General features: G+C 43.2%; 1 long non-coding RNA gene across 1 annotated transcript; it reads left to right on the top strand.

The window, feature by feature from the left end:
* Positions 1 to 5: 5 nt before the first annotated feature.
* On the top strand, positions 6 to 8,040 carry LOC125319780. The gene is made up of 6 exons (XR_007200891.1): positions 6 to 314; positions 1,265 to 1,423; positions 2,144 to 2,410; positions 3,608 to 3,816; positions 5,067 to 5,150; positions 7,677 to 8,040. It is a non-coding gene; the product is annotated as an uncharacterized LOC125319780 (long non-coding RNA).
* Positions 8,041 to 8,280: the final 240 nt, after the last annotated feature.

The following is an 8,280-nucleotide window of genomic DNA, read 5'->3' as shown; positions in this document are numbered from 1 at the left end:
CCTCTCTCGGGCTGGGTTTTGCTTGCCAGCGCCGGTTATATTGAACAATGAGCTAATTCTGATGGTAGCTGGCCAGCTGCCAGCTCCATCCTCCCTTTACACACACACACACACACACGCACGCACACACACTCCCCCTGCCCGCCCGCCTCCCCCCGCACGATGCTGCAGCGCCAGACTGCTTAGTCTGCAATAATCCGCAGCCCCGCGTTCCCCCGCTGTCTGGGAGCCACCGGGCAGCGCCCGCCGGCCGAGCCCCGCCGGGGCAGCGCCGGATGCGGGGCGATGGTGCGGGGAGCAGGAGCGGGGCGATGGTGCGGGGAGCGGGTGCGGGACGCGGCGGGGCGGGCGCGGGGAGCGGAGCGCGCTGGCTCCGGGCCGCGGGGATCCCGCACCCCTGGGCGGCGGCCAGCCCGGGCGGGGAGCGCGGCCAGCGCGCTGCGCAGCGCGCAGGGGCGGGCGGCGAGGGGGGGCAGGCAGAGCGCAGCCACGAACTGTAATAATAACCCTGCAAAGGGCATCTGAGGAGAAGGGGAGGGAGACGGAGGCAGCCGCCCGTCCGCCGCTTCGCCTCGGCCGTGCCTGTCTGGGAGGGGAGAAGATGGTGGGCGGGGAGGACTGGGAGCGCCGTGACACGGCTGGGCAGCGCGGTCCCGCGGGGCCGGGGGGCGCGGGCGGTGTCCGCAGGTGCGGGCGGGGCCGCGGGGCGGGGCGCGGGGGCAGCGCGGGGTGGCCCCGCAGCGCGGCCGGGGCTGTCACCGAGGGGTCGCACGGGGTTTGCAGCAGCGGGGACGCGCCTCATGGCTGAGCGTGCTCAGCGCTCCCCAGCGCAGCAGGGACGGGGCACGGGGGACGGGGGACAGGAGCAGACGAGCGGTGTGCGACGGCGCGACACTAAGACTCCGCGAAGGCTCCCGCTGTGCAGGCACCGTGGAAACGGTGCGGTGAAGGGACAGCGGAGCGATGGAGGGACACAGGGGCGGTGCGCTGCTCCACAGTGTCTCTCCCTCAAATGCTGTACAGGGACATACTGCCAAAAAACCAGAGAAACAGGTGATAAGAAGCTGCAGCGTGTGAAGATGTCTTCCTCAGAGTTAATGTCCAGGGCAGGAGTGATTAAGATGTTATGAAATCATTCATAATGCAGGCTAATAGAAGCTTAAGCCTTCTCTACCAGGACTAGGTTATAAGCAACCAACCTCGTTTTTCAAACCCACCAGTATTTAACTCCCCATGAAAATTAATTTTTCTGTGGTCCACATAGGATTTCCATTTGTTGAGTGCAAGGTAGCACGTCTCTGCACCTTCCTGAACAGCTACTACATCTCTGGACATGGTTTGCAGGCCTGCCAGCTTAAGGAAAATTCAGCAGCTGGAAGGGAGAAATATGGGACAAAAGTAGCCCCTGATATTTAAACCCCTGGTAAGCTGTGATAACAATTCTAAGTTTAGTACATTAGGATCAGATCATTTGCCTCAAAAACACAGTTACTACTGCTCATGTCTGTTCAGCTGCCTACCTCCCCCACAGATTTCACCCATCGGCTGTTAAGACTGAAAGACATCAGAGCCTGAATGTTTAAACTTTATTTTGAGAGAGTGATTTGATTGTTTAGGGGTTTTTTTCTGAATAACAAATATGGCTCCAGTGCAAGTAGCAGGCCCTCATGGCACATGCTCAGGTACGAGCTGGGAGTTCCCTTCGATTTTGGTGCATCTTCTAACCTGTAGAATGTATGTCCTAGCAAGTGAATGTCAGGGATTCACCACTTGTAGAGATTTGGCACTGTGGAATGAAGGCAGACACCAAAGACCTAACTGTGGGAGGTGGGAAGCGTGTGCTGGTGAAGCCCCCAGGAGGCTGAAGTGGACAATGCTGTCCTCCAACATGGAGGAGGGGATTAACAGATTCTTTTAGGGATCCTTGGAAGAGTAATGGTTGCATTAAATCATAGTTGCAATTGAAGTTTTTTATTCTTAGCGGAATAAAGATAACATTTTATATTATGACTCTTATAGCAGAAAATTTATTACAGTCAATAAGTACTCTAGCCCAAAATTTCTAATACAGCTTAATTTAAAATTTCTCATCACCTAGACCCCAATTTAACTTGTAAATTCTATTCACCTGGACCCTCTGCAGATCATTTCCTGATATGTTGTGGAGAAGAGAGATATAAGCTCCCAGCTAGAGTTGTCATGTCTTTCTCTGTCCCCTGCCACCTCAACACCACCTGTGCCCAACTTCCACAGTCTATCTGTAGTCCATCCTCTGCACCCCATTTGAGAACCTACCCACATCCTAAAATTCCTTCTGGAACCACCAAGAATGGTTGTGGATAGGTGTAAACATCCTTCTGAGCCCTTTTAGCCTCCATTTTCTTCCCGATGACCTGGTTTCGTAGCCCAGGTAAGCAACCTGGTTTGCTGTGCTGTGTGTACTTGGCTGTATGTAAAAAGTTATACCTGTTTGCTGCCTTTAACAGGCTATGTTGCTAGGATCTGCTCCAAGTCTGCACTCTCTAGTTTGGCTGTATTGTCTGCAATTTCCTTTTCCTTAGCCAGCTTCCCTTAGCAGCTCTGATGGAAACTGGAAGCCAAGATTTAACTGTTAAGAGGAATCAGAGGGCAAGAGCCTGCATGGGAGAGTAGAAGGAGACAGTTTGGCCCCATTGTGAGACAGGAAGGATTTTGGAAATGCAATTACACTTCCAAATTTAGGAATACAGAAGCCTAACATGGACCCCAGACAATGAGGTAGAAACCGAGAGAGGTTAAGAACCAATTCAAGCAAAATGCTAATATTGAACTAAAGTATCTTTGAAAAAACACTTTACTGAAATGATTAGTCAAGAAGTAAGTTTTTTTGATTAGGTCTTTTTCAAAGTGGCAAGAGCATTAGGATGCTGAGAAACACCCAATAGGTGAGCAGCCTATTAGGGAAAAGTATTGCCCTTTCTAAAATGCTATGTTGTGATGTAGTGGAAATCTTTTTGCACCTGCAGTTCTGGCCTTTAGCCTGGCTGGGAGTCCGGTACCAACATTCCAATGCTCTTTAGTCTTTAATGACTTCTCTAAAACTTCATTATTACAAATGTGACACTCAGGTAGATTGTCCTGCTGTCCTCAGGAAAACAGGTTTAACCTCAAGCCTGACTGTTACACCCTGTGGTTACCAAAACCAGTCTGACTTTGTTCTGCAGTCAGTTATCTATAGGGAGAAAAAGTTTGTTCCTTTTACTACCTCTCATCTGTGACAATTCCCTTTGATTCCTTTTCTCTTTATTTCTATCTTTATTCTGATTTATAATCCCTAAAATGGATAGAGACCTGACCTACAAAGTATTATTGTTATACAAATAGCCTAAAACGGGCCTGCAAAGTGGACAGAGCAGAGCAGGCCGCTGTGGCTGAGGAAAAGGTAAAAGCAGCAGAACAAAGATTTACTGTTACAAAGCAGCTGAGAAACTCCATAGCTTGCAATGAGTAGACCTAAAATAGTCACCAGAAAATCACTCTGAAGTTGTCCTTTCTAATTCTGACAGAGAAACTGTAACCTACACTGTGGGCCACAATTCCCAATCATCTTCTCACCTCTGTCCTTCAGCCATCCAATTCTGACGTTGGGCACAACACACAAAACTGACAAGACTCTGGCCTGGAAATCCATCAGACTCAAGCCTGCTAAAGGTGGTTGAGAGCTGCTTGGTCCTGTGATGAATGGGTTTGGGATTGCCTGGAGCACCTGAAGAAGGAAGGTGGTTAGAAGGTGCACAAGATGCTGGGTGAAGGTGATAGCTCGGCAGCTGGAGCCAGGTCATGCACACGACTCACTGTAAACCCATCCAAACCCCCAAAATCAGTTACATTTTCTTGTGGCTTTTGTGAGTATGCAGCTTCCATTAATGATATCTGCATCACTCCATTACTTTCATGGCTAAGTCCTAAAAGCACCACAAAGAAACTCACCGTGTAGACATAAAGACAGAACATATATTGACAGCTTTTCTTTCTTTCAAATTCTTCAGTCACTTTGCTATTCTCATTCTTAAGTTCTATTCATCAACAAATAAATTCAGGGAAGAAAGTGCATAAAAAACTTAAAGGGATTTTAAAAACCATAAAGGGGGCAATGTAGATTATAAACTAGGTATGAGAAATTATGTGTGATGTTTTTTGTGGCACTGAGATGGAAGTTAGAGGGGAAGACTATCCATTAGCTGACTTTTTAAGAAGACAAAAACTGTGGGTTGTATTCTCAGCTTAGTTTTCTGGGAGCTGGATTCAGTGGGTTACTTTTTCATGCATTATCTCCAAATTTATGAGAGTTTTGTTTTCATTTATTTTTATTACTAAAAAAATGAGCTATGCATAAATAAATAAAGAAGCCAAGTTGTCTGGAAAATTTCCAAATAAGATTAGCTTGTCATTAAATAAACCAAATGTTCAGGATTTTTTACTGGTGCCCATCAGAGGACAGCTTGGACGGAAGGACCACCCATCAATTGCCATATGAACAGGTTCACATTTACTAATCTGAAGTTCTTCACACCTCCACAATAAATTATTGTTTTAACCTGTTGTAGTTCCTCTGCAGTGATGACTGACACTGGACACTTGACAGGAAGATGTGATCTAAAATATGCAGAACACTTAAATAATATAACAAAGGAAGGAAAATCGTGGCAAGGCCTGCACAGTTATATTTGTTTCCTTGAGTGCAGTGAAGCTACCTACATGTGTAGAGTTAACTACCTTGCAAAGGTTAAGCATATAGAAATTAAAGTGAAATTCTATATCCACTAAAATTCAAGGGAACTTTGCTATGGGCTGAAATAAAGTGAGTTTTCCCCTTAGACCAGACAGAAAAATAATTTAAGAGTATTATAGGAGAAAAAGCAGTATGATTCAGGGTCTTTAGAGAGAAAAAAGTTGAAAAAATTGAGCAAATTTCAGTCCTGAGACACAGTGAAGTGAGCAGAGCTCCACAAGCAACAGTAAATGGCTCAAAGAGATGTTGTTGAAGGCATGGAAAAGATACTGATACTGTCTTTATTTTATTCCAGTCTCTACTAGTTCATGATTCCCAACTTTGCAGTTGTGCATTTGGAAAACACGGCCACAGTACCAGCAGGTGCCTAAGAGTTCAGGTAAAGTCCTTCTTTGAACTTGCAAAACAAGAAGCAGAAAAGAGTGACTATATTGGCTTGCCTGCTGGGTGCTCTTACCCTGCATGTGCTCTTCCGGGATCCTAGTTCAATTGTGGTCCATTGTCTCTTAAAAATTTTGTCTATTTGTACTATAAGGACAAAAATGTTATGTCTTGTTTTGTATCACCTCCCTGACATGTCAATTGGTTATCTCCCAATTCTTTATGGAGTAAAACAGCATAATGATTCTCCAATCAGGGTTCCCATGGGTTTTACAGGGAGTTAGGGTTCCTTTTGTAGAGTCAGACCCAAAATGCAGGAATGAACAATTATCTGAATTAGTGAATTGTGTAACTAAACCTAGAACCTGTTGGTCTAACTCAGCTTTTCAGAGCATATGCATGTTACTGCTGGGACACTGATGTATTTGTTATCAGGTCCAACAATACAAATATTTGTGCCAAAACACTAAGCACTGGTACATCAAAAGACCTATTTATGGCCAGTAGATTAGATTTTGAAGAAACTTTGCATATTAATGAACGACTGCATAACTAAATGTTTAGGATTTGGCTTGACCTTGACCTCGTATTTTTCTATAAACTGAAGTAAGTCCTTCAAGTTGTGCTGCCTGATTGCCAAAATATTTAAAGCAGTATCTGCATGCAGGGAACAGGGAATCTCCTGAGTTCCCTAAAGACCCTAAAGGGTGGTCAGTCTCAAGAACATGGCTAGCTTTGTTGTATGACATTGCCACTGTATTGCCTGAGTGTTACAGAGACACCATTAACTGGAGTTTGCTGGAGCATGGAACAATGCCTAATTGTAAGGAAATTATGATAAGTTACTTGAACAAGATAGAAAGATTCAGAAACCTGGGGGAAAAAATTACACTATGGGCTAGACTCCTTGCAAACTCAGGTACTATGGTGTGGAAAACAGTGGGAAAACATTTAATTCTGACTAAGAGTGACTGGGGAGCACTAGTTCTGCCAACTGGGATAAAGAATTGGCATGTGCTCCCTGGAGAGAGAGATGGAGAACAGACAGGGGAGAAAATCTTAGACACTATCAGACTTCAGAAGAAAAGTTAAAATACAGATCAATGGATTTGTTGTTGATAACTACCAACCAAATTACATCCAAAGCAGTTAGCCCATGTGTGTACTTTGCTCAAACCAACATGAGACCTCTCCTAAATACATTGACAGATTTTGTGAATGTCATTCTGATTTGTATGTGTGTGTGTGTGTTTACACAGGTGCACACACACACACATAAATATATACATGTGTGTGCATATATATATATATGTATATATATATATATAAATACACACACACACACACATATATATATATATACTTGCAATGTTGCCATGCTTGGACTGTTTAAGAAACATGAGTGTAAGTGCAACTCCTAAACCCTCACTCTTGAAGCAGCATTTACTCACACTAGTGACTGCACAGAAGATGTGTTAATTGCTGTTCCAAGCAATGGTTCAAGAGACAAGCCTTTCAACTCAAGTCGATTAACTAAACGCAGTATGCTTAATTTAAATTCATGAGAATTAGTTCAATTAAAAATGCACACTACAGTTTTTCTATTATGGGCCATGCATTCAATTATTCTCAGCAATTTAGTGAGAACCTGCAACATTACCTTAGTTAACACTTCAAGAGTTTAAGTCACCTTAAGTTTGGTTATAAAGCAGAGTTTAAGGTTAAATATAATTTGTCTGGGATGCAAGACCAGACAATCAATTGTTGCTAGTTCACCAATTCTGGAAAAGCAGGAGTAGAAGATAGTTTGATTTAAATCAATTCTGTCAGCTTATTTTCTAATGTCTGGATTTTGATGATTTTTTTTCACCACAATGTAAGTAAATAAATTCAGCCAAGGAAAATTTGTTCTAGATTGAGTACAAAGCCACTCAGGTTCACACTGCCAGTGATGCTGACAGTGTTGATGATCTGGGCAAGCTATATTACAAAAACAACTGTTGATTGTATTAGAAAACAAATATCCCTTAGATTTCTGCATCCAGACCTGGACCCAGCAGGGTTCTTGAAAGTAATCATAAAAGGGACAGAGTGTGGGTCAGACAGAAAGATAAATATTTGTGTTTGGGGAATATAAAAAGGGGAAAAAGGTCAGTCAATAAACCCAATTATATCTAGGGAAAAAGTTAAATTGTCACATCTCAGGGAACCCTTAATCCTGGGTAATAGGCTGTAACATTTCCTTTAGAGTGTTTCAGGACATATACCAAGAAAATGTGAAGTTGTGGAAGTGATAGGTATGGAATTAATTGCAATTTTTTGGCTAGCTTTGTGGGCTTAAAACCAAAAAACCCCAAAACTTTCGCTTTAACCAAAATGACTTATAAATTCCTCACTTACAGAAAGAGATGGTCAGAATCTGATTGCCTCAAAATTCTCCTTTTTTCAGTTTTTTTCAAAGCATTGCACTGTGGTGTCTCTCACAAATTGTATCATCATTTACTTTTCCTCTTTCTGCCTGCAGGGTGTATCTGAAAAAGGTCGTGACTCTGTTCACCAACAACACATCTCCCATTCATTTGGAAGAGACTAAGCTTCAGTCCATTATCCTTCATCCAATAAATAATTCTCTCTTTTTTCTGGTATTTCTCATAACAGTAGCCAAAGAACAGGCAGTAAAAGGTTAAAGTTAGAAGAAAAAGTTAAAAGATCCCTTTTAAATTGGTGAACAGAGCTTCTTTCTTAAAGACATGTATGTGTGTGTGTTCACAAAACACTTTGTATTTTACCGTTTTGCTGAAGCCTGGGATTCAGCAATTCCAGCATGTCATAAAAAAGAAATTGTGCATTTAAAAAGAATTAATAAAATGAAAAAGAGTTCCAAATTACAGACTCCTTCCTAGATTTATCAGATTAGTTCAGTTATGCTGTATTTTACACTGATAAACGAAAATCCAGTTCTTTCCTGGAGAGGTAGTTACCCCGCCTGGTACCTGCCAGATATATCCATGTAGAGTGTCAGACATGCTTTTTTGCATGGGCATTGTCATCCCAACTTTGTTTGGGTTCAATGGAGTTTTGATCTGAGACCAAAAGGCTGCAATCACTCTTTTGTTCTTAGGTTATAA

The sequence above is a fragment of the Corvus hawaiiensis genome, chromosome Z (assembly GCF_020740725.1).
Source record: "Corvus hawaiiensis isolate bCorHaw1 chromosome Z, bCorHaw1.pri.cur, whole genome shotgun sequence".
NCBI classification, from domain to species: Eukaryota; Metazoa; Chordata; class Aves; order Passeriformes; family Corvidae; genus Corvus; species Corvus hawaiiensis.
Note: the sequence above shows the minus strand (reverse complement) of the source record. Positions and strands in the feature narration are given on the sequence as shown.